The sequence below is a fragment of the Notothenia rossii genome (genome assembly GCF_949606895.1).
Source record: "Notothenia rossii genome assembly, chromosome: 2".
Taxonomy (NCBI): Eukaryota; Metazoa; Chordata; class Actinopteri; order Perciformes; family Nototheniidae; genus Notothenia; species Notothenia rossii.
In genome coordinates, this window is record NC_136904.1 from 30,702,773 (window position 1) to 30,715,900 (window position 13,128).

The following is a 13,128-nucleotide window of genomic DNA, read 5'->3' on the forward strand; positions in this document are numbered from 1 at the left end:
TCTGCCATTCATAGACAATTGATGTTTCATCAATTAAACACGTTGACCTCGGAGTGATGTTTATCGGTTGTGAAGCTTTCCCAGTCTAGCTTCAACACAAATTCCTCGCCCGTGTCAAACTACCTGTTTCTGTTTCTGGGAAATAGATTATTCACTTTTTGCCAAGAATAACATGAGAAAATCAATATTGCTCTCTTGTTAGATTGTGGTTTTTACATTTTTATTTTGCATGGATTAAACACTATTCTGTGTTGCATAGTGAGATTGAGAGATGCTAGTATTTAGATTTCCTTACCTTTATTAGTTAATGCCTAAACATGTAGCCTGAGAATTATTGGTTACTCCAAGACATTATAATAATTCTTATTGTGTTGATTGATAGACTACAATTTATGGACATGCTATGTGTTGTGGCTGATTTGTGGTGTGTTAAATAAGCTTTTGCTGACTTGTTTATACATTAAAATAGTTAAGCTCTGATATGTATTTCAGAGGAAGTGTGTGCTGGGTTGTGCCATGCTGACCTTGTGGTTACAGTAATGACATGTTTAGGAGGACGATGGCGCCAGACAGCTCAGTGGACCCCTACCACAGTGATTATTCAAGAACAGAATTGTTTCGGTCAGAAGTGTTCAACATACATCAGATTGAATAATACCGTGTAACACAGTACCAAAATTGCTGTGGGCCAGCGTGCATGTTTATGAATCTTTCAGGAATTTAGAGCAGTCAGTCGCAATATTAGACAGCGCAGACAGTGTATAATTACTTTGAACATTTCTCTGAGGGATTTCACAGAACTCACAGAGAAGCATCGGTAGCAACGCTGAAACCGCAAGGGCTTCACGTCTCATTAAGCTGATACTCTCACCCCTGTGACCCAGGGAGTGAGCACTTTGAGTTACGTGACTAACTCAAGGGCAGGGAGATTTTCATCAAACAAATCTGGGTGACAAAGGGGATTTCCCTGAAATTCAGTCCCTGAGACAAAACCATAGATATGGCCAAGCCACCGTGACATCAACCACCGTTTTCAAGTCTTGATCTTTGCCGTCGCCCATGGGCGCGGGAAGGGGGGTGCTGAGGGCGCTGCAGCACCCCCTAGCGGCAGGCAGGGGGTGCGGAGCTCCCCTGTCTGAATTATTATTTGACGGTTATTGCTGCTCCCGCTGTGCATAATCTGTGTAATATGTAGGCAATAAATTCCACATTGTTGGTAAAATAATATTTCGGCACGAATGTTTTTTCTGTAGCCCCGGACAATTCTACCTCAATAATATAATACATTAACCGTGCTTTACGTGAACCTCTTCAAGACACTAGAAAGGACGGCAGGACTGTAATTTCCCGTGTTCAGTGAATGCAACAGAGGCAAGACACCAGACCAATCAGAGAGTTGCATGGAAATGAAAGTGTGCTTGTGTCATTCAAGCTCGCGGCTCTGTGTGTGTGCGGAAATAGCGCATTTAGTGTGTGTGAGAGAGGGGGAGAGAGAGAGGGACCGGTGCCAGCAGCAGGGACCGTGTTGTTAGCATCTGGTTAGCTAGCTGCACCAACGGACATACGGAGCTGTTTGTTCCACAACAAGCTGGAGGAGAGCTCTCCTCTCAGACTGAAAGGCTCAGGTGAGCTAAAGGACTCTCTGAGTGTTTAGATAGTTAACTTTAGTCTAAGTTATCTCAGTGGGTCTCAAACGGTTTGGTCAAAAATTATTCAAAAGATTATTTCCGCGGCACACCTTCATATGATCATTATAGTTATAAAAAAAATAAGAGAATAAAGGAAAAACAGTTATGAAATACTATATGGCAGTAAAACAAGAATACAGTTTGAAAGGGGAGTGATTTGTAAAATATCCATAAAGAAAAAGAACATCTGCTTACAGTTGTGTTTCATCTGGGTGTTGAGAGATGTATCCATAGATCTCTTAATGTTGCTCTCAAAGTGCACCAGATTGATGCTTTTAACTTCAATATTTAAAAAAAATCTTCCCGGGGGAGCATCCCCCCGGACCCCCCTAGAGGAGGTGAGGTCCGCTCCCCACTCGTAAAAAAATAGCACTTTACCCCTGCCTATATGCCGTGAGCTGATTATTGAGCCTTCATTGTAACAGTCGCGGGTTTACTGTGTGTTTGCGTGTGGGGAGTTTTTTTGTGCGTGCTCTATGGTGCCCACTGCACCTCAGCACCCCCACTCAAAATACATTCCCGCGCCTCTGCCGTCGCCATTATGGTTTTTTTTGCAACAGAAGGGACAATATCTTGATAAGAGAGTGGAGCTGGGCAGGGCCAGGTACTATTAGCATAGCACATGCTAAGTTGGTTGAAAACGAAATGGACTTACCAGAAATAATTAAGAGCTGACTCTTTATGGGGTGTTCACAAACCGGTCACACAGGTAGTGCAAATATCTGTCTGCCGGTTTGTCAAATTTTCATTGCCAAAAATGTATATATATAAGAATACATGAGGTATCAAAAATGACCAGGGACCTTTGCAAAGGTCTGACCTCCTTAAGTGCCATTGCCATTTATCTTTGTAACATTAATTTGACTTATTGATCACTTGACTCAGCTGGATAAGCTTGGGTCATTGTTAATACTATATCTTTATAGTGTCTTAACCAAATGGTCCCACTTGTGGAGTAGATTCTACAGAAGTTTTATATGGGGTGTTGGCTGACGGAAGTCTTTCTTGGCCTAAGAGCTTCAGATTGCCAGCCAAAATAGCTTCTCATCATGGATAGTTTTTTTTACTGGTTCACCTTCAGAATGTATTTCCTGGAGGCAAAATAGGTTCCTCTGGAAAGAAGAAGTATGGCAATAAACTCTTAACAAATGGAACTATGAATCAAGGATGAACATCTTTTTTATTATATACACTATCAAAACCTCTCTGAAGAACCAGCACCTTACCGTGGTAGAGAGGTTTGTGTGCCCTGATGAACCTGGGGGCTGTGTTGTCTGGAACCTTGTGTTCCTGGTAGTGTCTCCCATGGCAAATTGGTCTCAGGCAAGGGGCCAGACTAAGATTGGTTCACAAGACCTCATGAAAGACGACACACGAAGTGAGGATACCCGGCCCGGAGGAAGCCCGGGGTCCCCTTCTGGAGCCAGGCCCAGAAGGAGGACTCGTCGGCGAGCGTCTGATGGCCGGGCTTGCCACGGAGCCCGGCCGGGCACAGCCCGAAAAGGCAACGTGGGCAACATCTCCGCTTCTCCGTCCCGCGGGCCCACCACCTACGGGAAACAGCGATGGGGTCGGGTGCGCTGCCAGAAGGGTGGCAGTGAAGGCAGAGGGTCTTGACGGACCAGACCCGGGCAACAGAAGCTGGCTTTGGGGACGTGGAACGTCACCTCTCTGGGGGGGAAGGAGTCAGAGCTTGTGCGGGAGGTGGAGCGTTACCAGTTGGATCTGGTTGGGCTCACCTCTACGCACAGCGTCGGCTCTGGAACCTTACTTCTGGATAGGGGTTGGACTCTATTCTTCTCCGGAGTTGCTCAAGGTGTGAGGCGCCGGGCGGGTGTGGGGATACTCACAAGTCCCCGGTTGGGTGCTTCGTTGTTGGAGTTTACCCCAGTGGACGCCTGCGGGTTATTGGGGGAAAACTCTGACTGTTGTGTGTGCTTATGCACCCAACAGCAGTTCAGAGTATACGGCCTTCTTGGAGACCCTGGAAAGAGTCCTGTATGGGGCTCCTGAAGGGGACTCTTTAATCTTGCTGGGAGACTTCAACGCACATGTGGGCAATGATGGAGATACTTGGAGGGGAGTGATTGGGAGGAACGGCCCCCCTGATCTGAACCGGAGTGGTGGTTTGTTACTGGACTTCTGTGCTAGTCATGGATTGGCCATAACAAACACCATGTTCGAACATAAGGATGCTCATAAGTAGGGGTGTCACGGTGTGAAATTTTCGGCTCACGGTTATTGTGACCAAAATTACTACGGTTTACGATATTATCTCGGTAATTTTTTTTTTTTTATATGTATATATATGTATATATATATATATATATATATATATATATATATGTATATATATATATATATAGAGAGAGAGAGAGAGAGAGAGAGAGAAAAACAGCCATTAAGTTACTATTCAACAATCATCAAGTTTGCGTATGAAGTCAAATACCTACATTAATTTATTACCTTAAAAGTGTAATGTTGATGCAGGTAAATGGTAAGTTTAGGTTATTAGGCAAGAAGCCAGTACTGTATGAGAACTAAGCTGTTTAGCGCCTTACAACGGCGTTTAGTAGTGCACTAGCTACCAACGAATAGAGCATGGCACCGCAGTAGGATGTATTTTAAAATGCTAGCAGTGGGCGTGCTTACACTGACATTTAATATCAAGGTTTAACATTTTAGACAATCGGGTATATCGTTGCATTATCCCTTGACCCAAAGTCAGAAGTAACTTAATCATTAATGTGTTTCACTGCACTATTTTCACTGTCTCATGGCATATCAAAGTTTAGCTATTCAACTTAGCTTAGAATGGCGTTTAGCGCCGATCTAAGAATGGTGAACACACGAGAGCAGGTGCATTTGCTAATGTAATGTAAATGATTATTATCAAGATTTAACATTATTGACAGTCGGATATAATTGTTACATTTCCCCTTTACCCGAAGGCAAAAGTTATTTCGAGCATTTCAGCTAAAACTATGTGTTAATATTAACAAATATACCTTGCACTGGCTGTGCAGCTGCGGGTGATGGTCTCGTAGATGAGTGAGCAAATTCGATGTGTTGCTCCCTTCCGCGGATACCTTCCGCCGGCATGTCCTGCACACGGGGGCACCGTCCTCCACCAGTTGCCCCTCGGAGCTTTTTAAATATCCAAAGTAGGACCACACTTCTGATCTTCTGCGCTTAGAAGGTGGAAAAATGGTACCATCGCGGCTTCCTTCTTCTGCTGCCATGCTTAAAGTGAGAGAGTGTGATAAAAGAACCTAGGACTAGTGGCGCCTGCGAACGTTCGAAAGTGTCACGTGTGTGGTGTAGAGCTCTAGTAACGCACATAGATAACATTATGTTTTGAAATGCAAAGTATTTAGCGCGGTAACAGTGTAATACAGTGTAACCGTGGGAGTATTAGGGAAATGAAAGCTCTCCCGGTGTAACGGTGTGCGGTAATTTAACCCACCGACATAACACCGTGTTTTGAAATTCAGAAGGTTATCTCACCGTCAAAATATTTTAGCGCGGTTACCGTCTACACCGGTAACCGTGACACCCCTACTCATAAGTGTACGTGGTACCAGAGCACCCTAGGCAGAAGGTCCATGATCGATTTCGTTATCGTATCATGAGGCCGTATGTTTTGGACACTCGGGTAAAGACAGGGGCGGAGTTGTCAACTGATCACCATCTGGTGGTGAGTTGGGTCAAGTGGCGGGGGAAGCCTCTGGATAGACCTGGTAAGCCCAAACGTGTAGTTTGGGTGAACTGGGAATGTCTGGAGGAGGCCCAAGTTCAGGAGGTCTTCAACTCACACCTCCGGCGGAGCTTTTTGGGCATTCCTGTGGAGGTTGGGGACATTGAACCATAGTGGTTAGTGTTCAAAGCCTCTATTGCCGAAGCCGCGGCGGGGAGCTGTGGTCTCAAGGTCCTAGGTGCCTCAAGGGGCGGTAACCCTCGAACCTCCTGGTGGAAACCGGTGGTCAGGGAAGCCGTCCGACTGAAGAAGGAGGCCTTCAGGGATTTGTTATCCCGGGGGACCGCCGAGGCAGCTGCAAGGTACCGACAGGCCCGAAGGGCAGCAGCCTCAGCCGTGGCAGAGGCAAAGCAGCGGTTGTGGGAGAAGTTGGGAGAAGATATGGAAAAGGACTTTCGGGCGGCACCAAAGTTGTTCTGGAAAACTGTCCGACACCTCAGGAGGGGGAAGCAGCTGTGTACAGTAAGGATGGGACGTTGTTGACCTCAACTGATGGAGTGTTAGGGCGTTGGAAGGGACACTTTGAGGAACTCCTGAACCCGACAACTCCGCCCTCTATGTTAGAGGCAGAGCTGGAGTATGACGGGGGATCGACACCAATCTCCCGGGGGGAGGTCACTGAGGTCGTCAAACAACTTCACAGTGGCAAAGCCCCGGGGGTGGATGAGATCCGCCCAGAAATGCTGAAGGCTCTGGGTGTTGAGGGACTGTCATGGTTGACACGTCTCATCAACGTTGCGTGGAAGGCGGAAACAGTACCGAAGGAATGGCAGACCCGGGGTGGTGGTTCCCCTTTTCAAAAAGGGGGGTCAGAGGGTGTGTGCCAATTACAGAGGCATCACACTACTCAGCCTCCCCGGGAAAGTTTACTCTAAGGTACTCGAAAGGAGGGTCAGGCCGATTGTCGAACCTCAGATTGAGGAGGAACAATGCGGATTCCGTCCTGGTCGTGGAACGACTGATCAGCTTTTTACTCTCGCAAGGATCCTGGAGGGGGCCTGGGAGTACGCTTATCCAGTCTACATGTGTTTTGTAGACTTGGAGAAGGCGTATGACCGGGTTCCCAGGGAGTCACTGTGGGAGGTGCTGCGGGAGTATGGGGTGAGCAGGTCTCTACTCAGGGCCATCCAATCTCTGTACTCCCAAAGTGAGAGCTGTGTCCGGGTCCTCGGCAGTAAGTCGGACCCATTTCCGGTGAGGGTTGGCCTCCGCCAAGGCTGCGCTTTGTCACCAATCCTGTTTGTAATATACATGGATCGGATTTCGAGGCGTAGTCGTGGGAGAGGGGAGCGGCACTTCGGTGGACTAAGGATTGCACCACTGCTTTTTGCAGATGATGTGGTTCTTATTGCTTCATCGGTCTGCGACCTTCAGCACTCACTGGATCGGTTCGCAACCGAGTGTGAAGCGGCTGGGATGAGGATCAGCACCTCCAAATCTGAGGCCATGGTTCTCAGCAGGAAACCGATGGACTGTCCACTCCAAGTAGGGAATGAGTCCTTACCCCAAGTGAAGGAGTTCAAGTATCTCGGGGTCTTGTTCTCGAGCTGAGCCAGAAGGCTAAGCTCTCTGTCTACCTGGCCATTTTCGTTCCTACCCTCACCTATGGTCATGAAGGATGGGTCATGACCGAAAGAACGAGATTGTGGGTACAAGCGGACGAGATGGGTTTTCTCCGCAGGTTGGCTGGCGTCTCCCTTAGGGATAAGGTGAGAAGTTCGGTCATCCGGGAGGGACTCGGAGTTGAACCGCTCCTCCTTCGCGTCGAAAGGAGCCAGTTGAGGTGGTTCGGGCACCTAGTTAGGATGCCACCTGGGCGCCTCCCTAGGGAGGTGTTCCAGGCACGTCCAGCTGGGAAGAGACCAAGGAGTAGACCTAGCACCAGGTGGAGGGATTATATCTCTTCGCTGGCCTGGGAGCGCCTTCGGATCCCCCAGTCAGAGCTGGTTGATGTGGCAAGGGAAAAGAAAGTTTGGGGCTCTCTGCTGGAACTGCTACCTCCGCGACCCGACCACGGATAAGCGGGAGAAGATGGATGGATGGATGGACTATCAAAACTAACAGACAACTCTGGGGATTATTTTGTTTGTTTGTCCATTAGTTATAAACTATAGGTAAGAGAGCATAGTGTGTGTTTATCTGTGTGTAATTTGGGTGACCATTTGTGTGGATATTATGGTAAGGATCCACAGATTCAATAATTGCTATCATCCATGCAAGATAAGGCAAGTTTATTTATATAGCACCTTTCAACACAAGGCAATTCAAAGTGCTTTACAAAAATGAAGGACATTAAGAGCATTAAGAAATAGTCTGTATCCGGTTACGTTTTCTGAGATCCTAGGAGGTATCATGTTGATTTAATATAAGGATCTGGTGCTTTAATTCCCCAGTCATGTCCAAACATACTTCGGCAACACAATGAACCCCAGAATAGCTCCCAATGTTTGTTGCGCTGGGTAAATATGTCGGCCAAATTGATATAATTAGTAGAATGCTCTCATTAGGTTGCACTGTAGATTAAAGGTCTCTGAGATGAATTTGTATTGAATGTGTGTGTGTTATGGATGCATCAGCATGCTTCCCTGACCCCCATCTCCACCCTCTCCTTGTAAAAAATATGTTTTGTTCACGCCAAATTCAGCAGCACAATTATCACCGCATCCTTTTCAATCCTGGCTCTTTAGACCATGAGATGTAGCATGAAATGAATTCTGTGGCAAGCTGCTGGGCCAGCTGGATTTGGACTGTTCCAACACAATGGCTGGATCTGGTGCCAGGACATTTATTTGCTATTGCTATTAACTTGTTTCACTTGCTTTTTAATGAGTAGTGTCAGCGTTAAATTCAGATTATGATATCTTAAGGTTTTAACATGTAATATGTCTGCTTTTCGTTATTCTTTATTCTTGGTATGCTCAATTAAACAGATCTAAGCGCACATAATAGTAGCGCTTCTTCTATCTTTTTCAAAGAGCAAAGAAGGGTTTTGTTATTCTGGATTATCCAATAAAGCTGAAACGTAGACTTTAGTTAAATGTATAATGTCAACAGATTTCAATTAACTGTAATAGGTTAGTTGAGCGCAATTATATTAAGTTGAACCTAATATTTAGTATGTAAACGTATTATTATTGCTTTCAACCTACTAGGTCGACTACAACGTTTCAGTTTTTTCAGTGCTGTTTTCACTGGGACTATTTCTTCATAGAGAATTTGTTCCAGCTAGTATTTTTCAATTTATTCATTGCCTTTCTTTTTATATCACTGAATCTGGTCAATTTCTGCCAAATAAATGATCCAATGTATAAATCGCAGCTTGCATGTGAAAAAAACTAGTAAGTAAGTAAATAGTTCTCTATTTAGGCTGAGCAAACATTTAAGTGAAAAGAATCTGAACAGTTCAAACTTTACTAAATATAGTTTCAAAATATAAAAAGTTGTAAATAAAATGTTAAAAAAACTGACCTTTGTTCAACATACAGTATAAGGCAAACATTACCAGATTAGATTTATTTTCTACTTCTTTTCCCCCATCATCACTTTAACAGTTAATTACTTGTGCCAAACATTAAACTTCCAAGAGAACGTCCAAGTTCACGGAGTTCATTAATGCAACAGGTGCTGCTCATCTCTCAACAGGTAAGTGCACACACCTTCACACCCAGCTGTACACGCCCCCTCCACCAAACACAGGTGTAAGACTTTTTACAAAGAGCAAAGTGTAAACAGGCCTGTCTTTTAGCCAGGAGGCCAACATAAAAGGCACTTTACAGGGCTATAATGCTGCTTTTGGATTGCCTGGTAGCCTATTGACACAGCTGCATGCCCCACCTTCTGCCCATATCGCCTAAAGAAAAGAAGCTTGCATGGAAGCCTGCATACACCGCAGATCTGTTATTTTGGAGGTTAAAAGTAAATCCAAGCAGGTAGAAGACATTCTAAAGAAGCCAGACAAAAACCCAACAAGCCTTTATAAGCCCCAGAGAATCCAGAGCTTTTGTAAGTAGAAAATTAGGATTCTCTGTGTACACATGCATGCCCGCACACATATATGCATACATATTGGTGTACACTGTATGTGTGTGTTTTTGATCATGTTTGCTGGGTCTTTGTGTGCACTGTCACTATCCAGCTGTTGCAGGGAAAGTGCTGGTGCCTGGAAAAGAAGCGGAACACAATTACAAGTTCCATTCTGGAGGAGCACAAAGGTTCCGATAGAAAAGACAAGTATGTATAGAGAACTCCTGGGCATTTACAGTAGACGTCCAGCTTTGAGTTTCTGATGGAACATGTGGATGAGGGAAATCATCACGTAATTACACCCTGTTAAGCGCCTGACCTATCATTTTGTTGAAAAGTGAAAGGGGCGATTTTGCAAGAGCTTGTTATCAACGATGGCAGAGGACTTCAGAAAGAAGGAAAAAAGGGTTTAAATCAAGTGCACATCAATCAGTGTGTGAATTGAAGGACACACACCACATTCACTGGAGTACATTTCTGAACATTCAGCCTTGATTTTTAAAAGCAAAGGAAATATGTGGGGGTTGAGTGACCATGACTCCACTTGTAAGAGCAGTGAAAGACATGCATGTTCCACATAAATGTCAATATGTCTTTTCATCTGCAGTAAGTAGGTGCTTTTCCATCCAAGAAAAAAGAGCTTCTGGTCAGTGAGTCAGTGCATTTAAACATGGCAGTCTGACATTGTACAATTGAGACTTGTGAAAACATTGTTTCATTGTTGGTTTTATTTTAGCTATTAGTTCTTTTTTAACATTAAAAGATGATTTCAGTTCTCTAGAATGTCATCACTGCAACTTATGTGACATTCTTTAAATTAGATTCAGGAGGAAATGTAACATGTAAAGTACTTATAATATGCACTATCATGTGTCTGATTGGCCAACATATTGAAGTTTAAGAACAATGTAATTTTTGTCATGTGCTTTCATTGTTGTGAGATGTCCACATTGAAAAGAAAATGGTGATTTGTTGAATGGATCTCAATGTATCATGATTAGTCAACCCCTCAGATCAAATATATAAGTACATAGTAAGCATTTGTAAAAGGAAGACACGTTAGTACAAAAACTTTGATGAACCGAACAGTGACTTGTGTGTGCTCTTACACCCCTACTATTGACTCTGTTTAGTCAACATCCTTGTTTTTAAGTGGACTATTGGCAAGTTGAATGTAATGCTGTGGTGATGAGGGGTGAACTGAGGCTGGAATGTAAGGGAGTCTGCCGGGTGTATGCAGGGCCCCCCTGTGTGGAGTCCAGTTGATGCAGGGACACTAAATAACCAGCAGTTCCCCCAGTAAACATTTTAGCTTTATAGCAGCTCTGGCTTTCATAGCTGGATGTCAATATTTGGTCCCATTCCTTGTGGTCGGGGCTGTGACGCATTCAGCCAGAGTTGGATTTGTACTGCAACCCTCAACAGGCCGTCCAGCCAGTAGCGAACAAACAAGTTGCACTGCATTAAATAAATACCAATTCCAATGGCAAATACAATGCCTTATTATCTTAATTCCCCAAACCACAATCTGTTATTAAAAAACAACACTATCGCAGCAAAGACAACTCTTTGGAATATGAACAGAGAATACTAAATAAAAGTTGTTTCATAACGACAATTAGAGGACAATCCCATATTGTTATTATCTTCCATTGTTTAATCTCACTAAACAAAGGACCAAAAGTCACATATGTCAATAGTCTGTGTGATGGGGCAAAAAAAAGAAAAGACTATGAACTAAGTGAGTGAATGGCTGATTACTGTAATAAAATAACTTGACATGTGTACCTTTAAAAAATATGAAGAGATACAAGAAAATGTTCCATACATGTATTTAACCTATCTAATATATAACCTTTCCCAATTTTAGTGGTCGTTTTAAAAAGAAAATCATTCCAATCCCTCAATTCTTAGCACGTTTGCTACAATTATAACTAAGACCTCTTGTGATGTTTCCTGCGTACTTCAGATGCTAAATATAGCCTGTTTTGAGTACACATCATAGAAATTATAAACCCCCCACTGGTACATCGGAACTTAATTTCTGATTGGTATCCAGTTACCCCACAGGACCATTGAGCGCTGTGTGTGTGTGTGTGTGTGTGTGTGTGTGTGTGTGTGGGGGTGTGTGTGTGTGTGTGTGTGTGTGTGTGTGTGTGTGTGTGTGTGTGTGTGTGTGTGTGTGTGTGTGTGTGTGTGTGTGTGTGTCTGTGTGTGTGTGTGTGTGTGTGTGTGTGTGTGTGTGTGTGTGTGTGTGTGTGTGTGTGTGTGTGTGTGTGTGTGTGTGTGTGTGTGTGTGAGAGAGAGCCTCTTGTTTGCATGCAGCATGACACTTTGTGAATGCATAGGATGATTAGCAGCAATTTATACTACTTTCGAATCTTAATCTTGCCCTCAGAGATAATTCTGCCTACAAAGCCGAATCAAAGCTCTTGGCCTCTGTTTCCATTTCAGCGGCTTTAACAAAAAGCCTCTCCCTACCCCATCCAGAGCCTCCAGAGCTGCCCCAGCTTCACCTCTCCTCTACGCAGGCCTCGGTGCGCTCCCTCTGGGTATGAAGTCTCAGAGCTGGGGCCTCTTTGGGAGCTGCGGTGCCCCTGGCTCTGTGAGTCATGGAAGATCTGATGGCTTTTTAATGAGGTTTTAAGACCTGATGCCAACAGGCCAGGTGCATAAGCCTGTATAGGTGGGTTGCATTGTGTGTACTTTGTAGGAGGAATGTGTGTGTGTTTAATCTTGGTGAATGCACATACAAATGATGTACACCTGCAGGAACAAGTGTGTGTTTGCTTGTGTATAGGTGCCGATTATGTACAATCATGTCTTAATCTCTTATGCGCTTGCTGCACATGTTTATAGTGGATAACTCATGCTGAAAGATGTGAAAATCTGATTCCTGTAAAACATAATGCTGTGTTTGTGTAAAACTTAAATAAAAGCCAACCAAAAAAGCCCAGAATAACGTGTCATCCGGTGAAAGTGATGCTCTTCTACGTTACTGTGAGTGATCCAGGTTTAACGGGCTTATGCTGCACACAGTAAGAGTTGGAGACATGAGACTTCAGCCACTTATTGCTCTTATTACTTCTTAAGTATAGCAGTGAACCAACAACCACCCATATCTAAACAACAACACTTTTTTTTATACTTTTGACTAACTGCAAAAAATGGCATGAAATAGGTGCCTTCAGGTTTAGTTATACTAAATATATATACTATAGTAACTATATTACTCAGGTAAGATTAGTTTGAAGAATTGTTCCATTGTTAAAATAAATCAATGTCGGCTCTGAGCAGGAAGCAAGACATAATTTTTGGTATACCATATCAGCCAAATTTCCCAAAAATTCAATGACCACCTAAGAGCTTGACACCACGAGAATTTTTTAATATATCAGAACAGACCGAAATCAGCTCATTGCAAAGTAACCACCACACTCAGTGGTTTCGCTTCTACATTTTCCAGATAGCTTGTGCATAGAGTTAGACTTTGGTTAACTTGGACATGCATGTATTCCATTGACATCTGCCAATTAAAAAAACCATTGAGAACCGTTATAGAGAACAACTAAACATCCATGAGTGCATCTCAGCTGTTCAGTCAAAAATACTGTTTGACATAAAAAAGTAAGGATTAAAAGAAATAACATTGCATCCCAC

General features: G+C 43.9%; 1 long non-coding RNA gene across 1 annotated transcript; it reads left to right on the top strand.

The window, feature by feature from the left end:
• Positions 1 to 1,420: 1,420 nt before the first annotated feature.
• Positions 1,421 to 12,403, top strand: LOC307030048. The gene is made up of 4 exons (XR_013805506.1): positions 1,421 to 1,625; positions 8,997 to 9,087; positions 9,581 to 9,675; positions 11,923 to 12,403. It is a non-coding gene; the product is annotated as an uncharacterized lncRNA (long non-coding RNA).
• Positions 12,404 to 13,128: the final 725 nt, after the last annotated feature.